This window comes from Aphelocoma coerulescens, chromosome 13 (assembly GCF_041296385.1).
Source record: "Aphelocoma coerulescens isolate FSJ_1873_10779 chromosome 13, UR_Acoe_1.0, whole genome shotgun sequence".
Lineage (NCBI taxonomy): Eukaryota > Metazoa > Chordata > Aves > Passeriformes > Corvidae > Aphelocoma > Aphelocoma coerulescens.
Genome location: NC_091027.1, coordinates 12,582,862 through 12,593,977, shown reverse-complemented (window position 1 = coordinate 12,593,977; position 11,116 = coordinate 12,582,862). Strand labels below are relative to the sequence as shown.

Sequence of the window (11,116 nt, the reverse complement as noted above, 5' to 3'; positions counted from 1 at the left end):
GACTTAGTGCCAATGTTTTACTGAAGTAAATCCTGTTTCTAGGATGCAGGCTGAATCCTCTCTCTGTAAGGGCCAGGGCCAATAAGCACATGGCAATTCAGCTGAGTAGAAGGTCCTGGGTTCAACTGAGTGGCACAGCTGAAAGTGTGATAGGTAATGAATGAAAACTAATTAGGCTCTTGAATTGCCCCAAACCGGGCCCAGAGACACTGTCAGAGAAGTGGGTATTTGCTTCATTTGGTGTCGGGTGTGTGGGGGATTGTTCCTCCAGACACACACAGAGCACTCCATACAGTCCAGTATTATGGGTAAAATTCATGAATATTTATCACATTCCTTGGGATAGGCGTCGTTATACAAATTACTTTTGGAAGTCATTAACATCATTAGCATACGTGCCATGCATGCGCTGTGTATCCTGGTGGTTGCACTGAGGAAGGCTCCTCTTCTTCCTCAGGGGTCTTTCTGATGAACGCTAGTAGTCTTCATCACAATGCACTTTTTACCTTTCTTTCTGGAGCATGCGTAGTCCTTTGTAGAATGATTCAGCAGTTTTTGTGCTGGTTTCAAACAAATTCTTGTTCTTCTTATCTTGACAAGATTAAGGCAAATCCTGCTTCTTAGGTTTTGTGATTAGCATTTGCTGTCTCTTAATAGTTAACTGTGCTTACATGAGTTAACTGTTGATCATCCCTTTCTCACTCTAACTGCAACTGGGCCAGCAATTGCTTTAATTGATACAAAAAGACATAAGTAGGAAAGTATTTCTTTTGAGTGAGGTGCTTTGTAGATCATTAGAGTAAGAGTCAGTTTGCAGAAGGACTGGAAATTTAGTAGGTAAGGGCTTTTTCTTTATAACAGAGTAGGAAAGAAAAATGAAAGCTCTCTAGTTAGTCATTGCTATTTCAGCTTTTCCCTTCTAGCTGTTTCATCTGTTTTTAGGCAAAAATGTTCTTCTACTTTATAAATTCATTAGTAAGGAAAAAAAGTTAGGAACTGTTCAAAGACTTGTTTTCTGGAAAGCAGTGTATTGCTAAATGCAGAGGTTTTGAGCGGCCAAATTTGAAACCAAAGGAAGAAAATTAGTAGTAGTATGCACCTGGCAAAAAAAAGAACTGAAAAGTTTTAACCCTTCATTTAGCAAACCCGAATGGAACTAGTGGATTCCATTTTGTTCAATTTATTAATGTGGTTTTAATTTTTCTATTTTGCTTTGGTACGTTATCAAGGCTAATAGGCCAAATTCTCAGTAGTTGAGCAGTAGACATTTTTAATCTGATGATTAAGGAGTAAAATGGTGCCATAAAGATCAAAAGGCATCAAAATAAAGTGTCTTTATCAGTGGAGCCCATTTACACTGGTGTCTGGTTTTATCAGAACCAATATCTAAGGACTCGTGATTTTTAAAATTCAGAGGTTACTGTTAATAAGAAATATGTGGGGAAATCATCTAATGGCTTTTGCATTCTGAATGCTGCTACTGTTTAGAAATGAGTAGTACTTTTAGAAATGAAAAATGTCTCTGACTTTTTTGCAAAGACTTCTTGGACCCCTTAGACTAAGTGTGTATGGAAGGAAAATATTCCAGTTGTCTGAAAGTTGCACTGTTTCATGTGAGATAATTGCAAAGTGCTATTATTACTTCTAATAGTCATATGCTACTTCCAGTAGTAACATACTAGAATAATTGTTTTTTGGAACAGAAATCATAGAGTCAATAGGCAAATAAGTGATATTTCACTAGTGATTTAAATGTCTACTTTTGAAGTAGACTGTAGAGTCTAGGTTTTTTTTCCCCAGCAAGGCAACTAGAGCAGTAGTTCTGATTGATAATGTAATTTCAAATTGTATCACTTGTATCTTAGTATTTCATAGGTGGATACAGCTGCTATCTTATCTTTGCAACCACACTGCCTTTAACTTCTGGAGACTTGTAAGGTATGACCCAATATGAATATTTTATCAGTCTAAATCAAACTTCATTCTTTTTTAGTTTAAATGTTACAAGTGCTTTGATTGTTAAGTCCCTTAAATGGACTGTAATACCACCAAGATGAAGGAGAAAATTTATACAAGCTTCAGCTTGCTGCTGTGTTTATAAAGTACTTCAAAGTAAATGCAAGTGACCTACATACCATAGCAAAGAATCAGTTTAACTGGATTGTACAGTGAATAAAAAAAGAAGTATAATATGGATTTTTAAAGCTGGAACAGAAATTACTTACAAAAACAGACTTTTAATGATTTAGGTGGTATAAAGGTGTATCTATTTTTGAAATGGTCTAGCTATTCATAATTTATTAATCTGAAGAGACTAAACACCCACTAGATCAAGTGAGTTTTTTGTAATCTATGAGTGTTCATTAGGAGACGAGTTTTTGAGATTACAGTTTTGAATATTGGCAAAGCAAATATGCATTTCCACATGTTAAGATTTGTACTGGTTATGAAAATTCACATATGTTACACATCTTTGCCTGCTACTGTGTGCCTTGTGGTGTCCACATGCTAAGTGTGTTTCTACACTGGAAGTAGTGTCTTTACTGAAACAAGCAACTTCCATTAACTCTGTTGTAACAGACACAAAAGGTTCCCTTTCAGTCAAAACCCAAACTCAATTGATAAACTACATCAGATATCAACTAAATCCAGCAATCTCTCCAGGATCACTTAATGGAATACTCAACAATGGTCTTTGTGCTACTGGAAAGTAAAAGGAAATGGGTGAAGAAAAAACACACATAACTTGCTAATGATGGATTTCTGTATGCAAGCATTATTGTTGGATTACAAGGGTGTTCCCTCTTTCTTGATTGTTAGAAACAAAAAAGGGGTGTTAAGACCAGTTGAAATGCTAATGGCTCCCATCTAAGGAGCAAAGCAGTGAAAAGAACTGGTGCTCACTTTTCTGGTAGTTAATGGCTGAAACCAATTTTTTCTCAAATACTCAGTTCATGAAACTAATTGGTTTCTATTGTTGTATCACAAGATGTCTAAGCATGTGTATAAAGGATGTTACATTTTTGGTCCTGACTATTATTAGTGGCACCTGTTTGGTTTCAGGAAGTATTTTTAATTTCTTCTCTGGGGTCCTCATACTGATTCCTGGCACCCTCATTTGTATACTGTGTGGTTTCCTTAGATATGTTTCAACTTTTCACTCCACGGCATCTTTCTTATGGGATTTCAGAAGAAAAAGCAGATTGTAAGATTTTTTTAAAGACAAGTAAATTAGCAGCATTATCACCTTCAGGCTGTCAGAAAGGGGTTGAATCTCATGAAAATTATGATAGAAAAGCTAAGCTTCACTGATTGCTATGAAAAGCCCTGCAGACAGTGTCAAACAATACTTCTCTGATAGCTGCTTATTTGATTTGGAGTCATTCACTTCTTTTCTCTGTGGAGGTAAACCTGACAGTTTTGCTGTTCTTCTTAGCAGGGCAAAAAGCTCTGAAAAAATCCACAGTCATATGCAATTATGTTCTATCCTGTACTTGTGCATCTATTGCTCCGGTTTATTTAATTTTTTGATAGAAGTTATTTTTCCTGGTCTCTAACCTGTTCTATATATAAAAGTTCCTTAGTTCATTCAAGTTTGACAAAATAGGCTACTGTCTAAGTAATTTTTTTAGTTCTTATTAGTCAGCATAAGTACCAATTTCTGGTTTAGAATTTGGAGTCAATCTAAAGCTAATCTAGCTAAAATTAAATTTTAGAATATGCTTTTAAACACCTTTAAAGTTTATTTTCCTAATCCATTTTTTTGCCTATAATGTGCTACATTCTTTCTAATTAGGGCATGATTAGTGGTTCTATAGTTACCATTCACCCACTCCTTTCCTCAAAATGCCAAACCCAAGGAGCTGCTGCTGCTGGATCCTATTCTTTCCTTAATGGATTGTGACATTTTTTAACTTTACCCATTGTGGAATGAATTCTAATTCGTCTTTTTAAAGAAAACAAACAAAACCCCCTACAGCAATTGCTAAAACTTCTTTCATGCACAAACCTTACGTCAGCAACTTCTTCAGAGGTGGCAGTTGCCTTAATATAATATGACACTTGCTGCATGCTTCTGCTCTAAGTGACATTGAATTGCTGGGATATTGGCAAGCCTGTCCAGTAGACACTCACCTTCTCTTCCTCTGGTTCTTGTTCACTTCACTTATGCTGAGTCCTCTGCTTTTTCTTGTCATTTGAGAATCTCCTATTCAATGAAAACCTCCTTTTGAGACTAATTAGAAACAAACTATGTATTTTCTTTGAAGCAAACATGTTATAAAGAATTGCACTGTCTCATTAGCAATAAAGACATGTCTGCCTTGCCAGCTGAGGTTTTTGCAGCTGATCTTAGTATAGTTATAATAATTAACAACTGTATATATTGAATATTGCTTTCTCGGTATTCTCCATGCTGCTTTTCTTTGCATACACCATTCCATACCCATAATTACTGCTGCTGTGGTAAGGTGATGAGCAAGTGCTTGACAAGTGCTGAAATGAACACTTTCTTATTTCTTACACTAATTTAATATACACTAATAGAGTAACAACATACAGATTTTCACAGTCACATTCTGAGTTCTTGTTGATGCCGTTATGCTGGGTGCTGTAGATGCACAGTACTTGCAGGTAGGGTGGGTGTAGATTACTGTCTAGATGTGAAGAACCATAGATTTCTTTGCCTTGTGTCTAAGTGTCTCATTTTACTTTTTTTTTTTTTTTAAACCAAGGAGGCTCTTAAAATTTTGTTTTACACTAACCTGTGACAAAAGAAAAAATTGCTATGACTGATGTCGAACAAGACTATGCAGGGTGACTCTGTTCAGCTTTCTTGTATTGCAAACCTGCTTTACTTCCATTATCTCTACTCCAAGAGTGCAGCTCTTTGTAACAGTGAGGTAACAGGAGAGCTGCAGTGTGTGTGGAGGGCTTCACAAAAAAAGTCACCATAATCTTTTGTTCATTACAATCTTTCTATTTGCACAATTTGCAGTGCATTCCTTTCCCCTGGCCATTAGTCTAAAATTACTTGTTCCTTTTGACAACATGCCACTTGTGTTTGCTTCTTATGATTGTAAAATACTTCTCAGAGCCATTCTGAAAAAGAATTTTATCAATTCTTTGTTTCAGCTGCTGAGATGTTACTGCTGTGTGCCACCTAGTATTTCTTAGCAGTAAGAAAATCTACATGAGGGAAAGAGGGATTAATATCTAGTAAAAAGTAATTAAAATAAGTAGAAAAATGTCAGTTTTTGAGGGAGGATAAACTTTTGAAGCCATGTCAAGTCTGTGCTGGTTTGCTGGATTCTTGAATTACTGGTCAGAGAGTGAACAATGAAGTGGCATATTTTACTCTATCTAAATTATTCATCATAGTTGAAATGTAAATGCACTGCAAAAAGCTTGAGAGGCACTAAGCAATAAGTTTTAGTCATTAATAGTCAGGTGATAAACTTGGAGAAATCCTTAAGAGGTATCAAAATGGGCTGTAAATTCCTGGTTACCAGACAGAACCAAGACCCCCATGCTGTAGTGTTGAACATACTGGACCAGCACTGAAAATATAAGAATATTAGATATTACAAGCTAAGTATATAGAAATAGAAAAAAATATTTATGCCACTGGTCTTATAGACAAGGAAAAAACTTGTGTGTAATTATGCCAGAGCATCTCCAAATTTAGGAAATACATTTTATAATGCTACTATCTGGAGTTTTCTGATTTCTTTCACATGAAAGCCTGAGCTAACTTTTCTGTAATAGAATACCCTCCTGTTATCTCTCGTTTCCTCATCAGTTCTTAAAGTTTTTGCTTTAAACATGTGCCTTATGCCTTTTTATTTATAAAGTATTTAATTTTGCAAGCTACTTGGAACAATAGTTTTTATATGAGGGGCTGTTTCATGCAGTGTGGCTTTTTATGTCAAATGGCATTATTCATTCTCTGCTTTAATACTGACAGCCTTCTACAGGCAAAGATGTATTCAAGATGGAAAATGTTTTGGATATACTAATCAGAAGACTGAAGTTGAGTAAGTTTAACTCATACAGGTAAAGAAATATCTATTCCGCCTGTGGTATTTTATGCACATTGGTATTTCCACTGGAGTTTACATATAAATACCTTTATCTGCTTCTTATCTCAAATACAGAAGGAGTTCATCTGGCATGCTTTAATTTGATGCATTATTACTTTTAAAAATCCTGGCAAGTTTTTAAGTCTGGAAAAGCACCAGTCTTCACATTTGGAAAAGCATGTTTTCCTCTCTACTTTTTGTTTTTAACCAATAGATCAATCTCTCTTGATGTTACAAACTAATACAATCTAATACAATAAGTGGTACAGGTGACCTCTTTGAGGGAAGGAAGGTGCTGCTGTAATAAGTGAACATTCACCCGGGTTTGTGTTGCTGGTAACAGAATTCCGCAGTGATTACCATAACAGTAAACCTGCACACATGTGCTTCCTAACCAGCACATTCGTGTCAAGGGAATGTGTGGATGTGTTTATCATTCACTGAAAGATGCAGACTGGTTACACTGATTGACTGTAAGATGCTGTCACTAATGAAATAGCGTACGAAGGTGTTAGTGCTAGGATGGACGAGGGAGGGAGATGTGATGGCAGTTAAAGAAGTGCACTTACATCATCAGTGTTTTCTGCATTTAACAGGGGAGACCTGCTTTCTATAAGCTTCCTTTTCTTCCAGCTGGTGTCAAACACTGAATATTAACCTTATCTTTCTGGAGTTAGGACCATTGTCTCAAATTAAATGACAGAATGAGGCATTCCTGGCAGCAGTGGCTGATTATTAATATTGTGGATCTGCACAGGTGTTTGGGGGAGATGCTCTTGCAGGGCTATGTTGTGCTACAGGGAGGAGATAAACCTGCCAGTTCTGAAGCTTTTGATCACTGTGTCCAGCCTTGCAGCTTCCTGAACTCTAGATCTTTGAATCTGCCTTTCAGTTGTGCCTGAGGAGTTGGTGCATATTTTATTTCTCTGTACTAATGCTGAACAAGTAACAGCCATTTTTCCTGTATCTGCTTGGATTCTAATTACCATTTTTGTTTCTTCTCGAGTTTTCTAGAAGAGCAGAAAAGAGGGGGGATTTTTTCCCCCCCAACCAATGAAGATGCATTCCTATAGCAATGTGGGCCTAATTAAGGTCAGAGCTGGGTCTTGAAATCTTCCTATCTCATCCTCGGTCTGGAGACATCATTAACAAATGCTATGTTTATGCTCTTGCACTAGAGAGGTGTTGACATTTAAATTTGTTTGGTTGTGGATCTTTTCCCCCCCTACAGGACAAAAGAAGGTGAGGGAGCAGCTGTCTGTTGCACATTGATGAGGTCCTCTCTCAGTCATCTCTTCTGGAGGCTAAACAGACCATCTTGGAGCTGGGGTGGGGTGGGCTTGCAGTGACTCTCAGCCAGGACACCCACGAACCCAACATATTCAGCGTGTGTCACAGATGTAAAAATGGCCACAGATGGGAACAGAACTTCCTAAGTGCTGGACATGAGGTTGTTTTGCAAATACTTCCAGGACTAGGACCGAACTTTGAAGGAGTACTTAAAAATCAAGTGAAGTAGTGTGTGGTCCAACTGGCACTCATTGATTTTCGAATTGAACAAGGCCAGAAAAAGACAAATTGCAGCAGACACTTGGCCACACTGAGCTGGGCTGAATGGCAAGTAGGTGGCAGCAGGACATACTGAAAGCAACATACCTCAAGGTGCTGGGACTTGGCTGGGTCCCCCTTATATAAATAGCCCTGCTGAGTGCCCAGCACAGCCATAACAGAACATGCTTGTGTTAGTGAGCTTCCAAGCATTCATTACTTTATAGACTCAAATTTAAAAAAATATTGTAGAAGCTAAGATTTGTAGCTTTTGTATGGTACAGTAGCTAGTAGAAAAGCCCCCATGTAGCTGATAATCTAGGGGGATAATCTGTCAATCTTTCTTGACAATACTAGATCTTAAAAAAAGAATCACATTGGATTAAAAAAAAAATGTAGAGGCAAAGAAAGTGAAACTGCGTAGGTTTTTTTTAATTATGTGCACTGTGGGGCCTAACGCAAACCTCTTAGAGTTTAGCTACCCCTGCACTAGGGAGTCTGATCACTTCAGTTTGAGATTGGAGCCAAACAACACTGCTTTGCCATGGGATACACAAATGCTCACTGTCCATCCAGTCAATGTTTGTAGTAGAAATGATGTTCCACCTCAATGGCCCAGTCCTTTTGTCTCTGGGTTTGGTTTTAAACATGCGATTTCTCTATCCTTTGTTATTCAATTGTGCAGTGTCTCTGTATGTGTCAGGAATAATATTCATAAAGTCCTCCAGGCAAATTAACTAGCCACATGTCAAATTGTAATGTCTGACTTCTTTGCCATCGTTAAAAAGGAGAATTGAGAACTCAAGATTTGTCTCTCCTGAGCTCCTGCTTTGAAGTAACATGATGAACCCATTTACAAGTGGAAATACTAAGTTTCTGGCATACACAGGCATATCCATGTAATCACCTTTTAATTTTGTTATTCCCCTGGTATTACCCTTGTCCCTTTGAACCCTGTAAAATTCAGGCTGCTTGACCGAGATAATTGCTCTTGAACAATGCTGTTTTATTAACATGCACATCAGCACTACAATCTGGTCCTGCTGGGGCCTTGCTGCAGTATGTATGAGAGGTACACAGAGCACCAGAGAAAAACCCTAAAAGAAGAATTCAGATGCCTGCCAGCCTCCTTTTTGGCTCTTTTCCTCCTTTTTTTTTTTTTTTTTTTTTTTTTTTTTTTTTTTTTTTAATTGGGCACATATCAAAACTCCTCAGTTCACCAAGCAAATGTGAAGCCCTCAAGAGTATAAACCAGGGACAAAGTAGACTCTTGCACTAAGATTGTAGAAAGTTATAGAAAGGATTTTCTGTTCTGCAGATTTTCTCATCCATACACATTAGAGAACAGATGATTTTTCCTCTGCCATTGGCAAAGAAATCCACCCTGTTTAATTGTATTATTATCCTGTGACTCAGCAATAGCTGTGCTATTGTATCTCAGTATTCTGGTTGACAGTGCTTAATCTCCAGCATAAAATTTTAGCAAGGCTGGTAAGGTCAGCTATTCTTAAATGGACAGCTATTTCTTACAAGTCTGTCTCTTGATGGGGCACAAGAAAGAGATGGAGCAAGAAAAGAAGTTATTTTAATATCCTTGTGAAGGTCTTTCTCAAGTTATAGGTACCTGGAAAGAACTTCTCGTCACAGACTTTCAATAAGAGCTGCAGTCTGGAAAAATGAGCATTCTTTGTTGTTCTTTCAGATAGCATCAGTCTGCAGTATTAAGTAGTCATAGATCAGTATATACATCTTGTCAATACAATAAAAAAAATTTTAAAAGCACAGATTTAGGAGAGGTAATCAGGGTCACAATCAGGAGCACCAATAAGCCTTTGTTTGGTAATGTTTAGACCATGGAGAAACCTGCGCTGGCATTTGCTGCAGGATCTCGCATGCAGATCATACTCAAATGAAAGGACTGATTACTTAAACCAGGATAAGAGTATCAGCCTTACAATGAATCATGGCAATGAAGCAATATCCTAACATTGTTCTTTCATTCCGTTATGACCTTTGGCTCAAAATGACAGTAGACCTTACACACTCAGCTGGAAGCAGCAGAAATTTTAAGTGTATGTGAGAGGCTTTTGTTTATTAAATTAGGGACTGATAAAATATGTAAATCTGGGATTTGCACCTTTTAAAGTTCATATAAGCTCAAGGGAAAGTCTGACAACAATTCAGATCTGGAATTTTGGTCTAGTTCCTTTATCAGTGGAACTGCCTTACGTGTCTGTCATTTTCTTTTTAACACTGCACAGTGGAATTTAGTGAAAACTGCTCCAGGAATTTTATCAGAAGTATCACACCTTAATATGAATACTCTTGCTCTCTGTTAGTGTAGTATTTCTCCAAGGTTTTCTCTGTAATCAAATGTATTAAAAGTATTTTGATCAAGTTGATGACTAAGAATAGTGCAACACACAGAAATACCTGGAAAAATCAAAGCAAGTGTAAATTAAGATTAAAAAAAAAGACATAACTATGTTCTGCACCCCCAGAAAGTGAATAAAACCTATTTTATGGAGGGACCAGCATGAACTGAGTGCCTAGAGAAAGGCAAAGGTTGACATGGTACTTGTAAAGTTCAAGGCTACTTTGAAGACTGAAATTTCTTTGTTGGTTTAGCAGGAAAAGCAGTAGCAGCATGCCAGGTTCTGGATAGGCAAAAAGATTTTGTGGATACCAGCAATACTTTATAACACAAATTCACTTACTCGCAACTAACAGATGTACCAAAAGACATTTGAGTTAAAGTTTGCATTTATTTTAAAAGTTGTTAAAAATGTAGGCACCTAAGATTTAAGAGCAATTAGTGTTAGAGCTATTTCCCTTAATCTAGTTCACTTTACTTAATCACAACTAGAAAGGATTACTGATTGTAGCAAATTACAGTTTGCCAGCACAGTACTTTCACTTTTGTGGAATCCCTTGTAGGTAGTAGTTTCAATTTTACTGCAAATATTTTAGCCATTTCAGATCAGAACCCAGAAAGAATTCCCTAGTTGATTTATATCACCTGAATACTTTATATAAGCTAGTATAAATTAGTTCTCTCCTTATTTTATCTGTGTGAATGGTATTCCAAAATGTCTGTCTCTTTTTGACTGCTTCAAAACCTTCTAGTAATCTCATAACCAATGTGTATTAATTTCTTTTTTTAGCTTGGAAGATCTTCTGTCTTTTGCATGTTCTCTTCATATTCCTTATCACAGTTTTATTTAAGAGTGGTACTGAACTGCCAACCTGCAGAACTCTTTGCTTCTTTGTTTCTAACTGGTAGAAGAAATTTCAGGCCGTAGTTTGAACTAACTTGATTTGAGGCTTTTCTGTTATAGTACTCAAGATCATTGTATTTTTATGAATTTATTCTTTAATACTACTTTTTTGTTTAAGAATTTCCAGGGGTTTTTGTGGAACTTGTAATGCCCCTAATTCTGTGTGTAAATAGGTTGTCTAGATTTTGCCTGACCTGATCATTGTGAAAG

The 11,116-nt window shown here is 36.9% G+C and overlaps 1 long non-coding RNA gene across 2 annotated transcripts; it reads left to right on the top strand.

Moving 5' to 3' along the window:
- The first annotated feature begins 220 nt into the window (after positions 1-220).
- On the top strand, positions 221-8,368 carry LOC138118204 (uncharacterized). 2 transcript variants are annotated; one of them, XR_011155036.1, is made up of 5 exons: positions 221-308; positions 1,866-1,938; positions 5,966-6,054; positions 7,087-7,172; positions 7,312-8,368. It is a non-coding gene; the product is annotated as an uncharacterized lncRNA (long non-coding RNA). The 2 variants fall into 2 exon arrangements; XR_011155035.1 differs by lacking the exon at positions 1,866-1,938.
- The last annotated feature ends 2,748 nt before the right edge of the window (positions 8,369-11,116 follow it).